Source organism: Battus philenor, unplaced genomic scaffold (genome assembly GCF_028537555.1).
Source record: "Battus philenor isolate CCGP_79_NKW_IND1 unplaced genomic scaffold, ilBatPhil1.0.hap1 SCAF_5, whole genome shotgun sequence".
NCBI classification, from domain to species: domain Eukaryota; kingdom Metazoa; phylum Arthropoda; class Insecta; order Lepidoptera; family Papilionidae; genus Battus; species Battus philenor.
The window spans coordinates 8,858,621-8,861,595 of record NW_027181715.1 but is presented as its reverse complement, the minus strand read 5'-3'; the positions used below and the strand labels follow the sequence as shown (position 1 = coordinate 8,861,595).

Below are 2,975 nucleotides of genomic sequence, written 5' to 3'. Positions count from 1 at the left end.
TTTTATTGACATATAATTTAAAAACGCGATGTTCATCTCTTTTAAAACAAATTCGTCGAATTACAAAAATATTTTCATTATAGTTACATAACAACATGGCAGACAATAAAGAAAAAAATTTAAAAAAATATTAATGGAGAAACGACTACTTGACCATATCGTTGAACTGTTGTGAACAGTTGTTGCAACTTTCGAAAGATCAACTAACTACTCACATGAATCTCGTAGACTTACATTAATAAATCATTATAACTAAAAACATTACTAAATAGACTTTTTACTTCAAGCTTAGAAACGACTGCCTATAAATATATATATTTATATATAATATACTTCTATTACGTTCGGTGATTTTAATTTTATTTAATCGTATAATATTTATCGTTAACCGCCAAACAATAAGAAATAGCAATTATTCGAATAAAACACATCTTAAACAAAAACTGTGTGTACATTTTAATTTGTAATTTATAAGATAAATGGATTAAAAACAAAGAGTTCTATTTATTAATACCGTTTATTCTTTTAGATACCACGGAGAGATGCAGTACTAATAATTTTCTAACATAATCTATATCGGAACACCAGTCACTTTCATCCCTATGTAAGATGTATTATAAACAAAAATGTTAGCGGTCTACATAGGTGTTTTCAAGATGGCCGTTGAAAAATAAGCACGTATTTCTTCCTTCTTGCTTGGCAAAGAAATAAAATCAACTCATATATATCTTGTAACTATTAATGACATTGAGTATTTACAATAATAACTGATACGACAATAATAAAAGCGGACACCCATTGGTCGGCATCCGAATTCCAACCGAATTTTAAATGTGGCAAGAAAAAATATATAACATTTTAAAAGTATTGACAGCGGTAGTGGCCAGTCGTTTTCAACTGAAAGCTATAACTCTAATAAAAAGCCTACATAGAAAATCTTATTTCCAGCATTTCCCCTGTCTCCGTACTTAATCATTTTATCTCAATAATTTGCGATACGGAATATCACGTTAAGTTTAAATATTTTTACGATTAATGGTTCCCATTCATTCACCAAAATGTATGTATGGACATAATTACTCGACTTTTCATCTTTATTTACTCCTATCGCCCCGATTACGTACATTGTAAACAAGTGATACGGCGTCAAGGATAATGAAATTACCGAAAAAGAGGCATACGAACAGTATTAAAATATATTTTAACTGTTGTAATAACTTTAATGATTTTTAATTAATTCTCAATGTTAATTTGAAATTACCATCGAGTTACCTCCTGATGATATTATATTAAATTACAGGATGTTATAGATGTAAAAGCTTTAAAATGGTAAATATATAGCACTGCCTAAAGATATTGTTCTATCGTATTCCAATGGCAATAATTAATTCATTCGTAAAATCATATGCTGACAAATAATATATACATTCACCCCATTAAACTCTCTTGCGTCTACATATAACCGATCATTCTACAAGTAAAAAAAAAAAATCAAAACGGATACTTATGTTATTCGAAAATATTTCTGATATTTTTCGTAGGCATAACAATAAATATAATTACAAAAAATAAACATTCTTACAGTCTTTTTAAGAATTAAATAAATTCTGGCTTAAAGATTAAAAATTTTATTTATAATTTGGGAATTTTTATACTGTTCATGTATAAAACGATTACTAAATTACAATTGGGTTTGCCTCTCCCTAATAACCCTTCAACTTATTTAGCACCATAAGTAATTAAACGCGAGTAGAATGGAAAATTTATGACCCATAAATATTATAATTTTAATTAAAATTAACTTATGTTGTGACAATAAATAAATAATTAAGTCCGCAAATGTAAAAAAAAATACTAAAAGGCATTCAATTTTTTTTAAAAAAACTTTTAAATATATTAAAATTATTGTTATAAAGACCAGTGAATTAAAGAGTAACAAAAACGATCGACGAGGATGGGATTCGAACCCACGCGTGCAGAGCACATTGGATTAGCAGTCCAACGCCTTAACCACTCGGCCACCTCGTCATGCGCAAGTGTTGTGAAATTATTAATTAGGTAACTTAACAAATATTATTGTGGTAAATAAAATTATTTTAAGTGAACTTATACAAGAACATACTTTTATAAAATAAAACTATGTAATAAAATTTTACTTATAAACGTTATTTTCGCCTATACGGCAATATTGCGTAAGGCATTTCTTTAGAACGAAATAATATCACAAAATAGACAATACATTTTTATCTAAAATGAAGCTATTATCTTACAACAAGTAATCAAAAACACAGCAAGCCTCATTTTTACATATCATGAAGTGTAACATAATTGCCAATTGGAGTGTAAACGTAAACCTAAAGTAAATATTTGCTTAAATGTTGTGGCACATACGTCAATATTGAACTGGACGTTTTGATAACAAAACCTGTATTGAAATGAGCTACTGTATCCTCTTTTTATTTACACCGCTATCTATGTAATCGTTTCAAATGTGTTATAATGTAACAGTAATCCTCATAACGATCCTAGATAACAATCACTTACCGATAACGGTTAATGCTTGTACTTGTAAGAAGTTGCGCAATATGTTAAGACGGTAATAAAAACCACACTTACTACAACAACATTGCCTGTTTATTTTTTATTTTTTCATAAATCTTATTATTGGTTTCACGTTGCTTTATAATTGTGTTAGGATTTGTGGTCCGATTTAAAAAATTTCGTGGTTCGTCAAATTTTAAATGTTCCATCGTTCTACCTTCCATAAATGCTGGCGTATGCTGCGTAAGATTTTACATTTCTAGATTCTAATTAACACTATTTCGACCTCCCACTTGTGTTCCAATGTACTTTTTATTAAATAAAGTACATGTTGTCTCACTGAGAAAATAAATGTTCTTCTTAAAGTGCCGAACGAAGGCGGCCATTTGGGCAAATTTAATTTTTGAAACCGCAACATTGAAAAGCAAACGAGT

At 28.8% G+C, this 2,975-nt stretch overlaps 1 non-coding gene across 1 annotated transcript; it reads right to left on the bottom strand.

The window, feature by feature from the left end:
- Positions 1-1,946: 1,946 nt before the first annotated feature.
- TRNAS-GCU (transfer RNA serine (anticodon GCU)) lies at positions 1,947-2,028 on the bottom strand. The gene has a single exon. It is a non-coding gene; the product is annotated as a tRNA-Ser (tRNA).
- Positions 2,029-2,975: the final 947 nt, after the last annotated feature.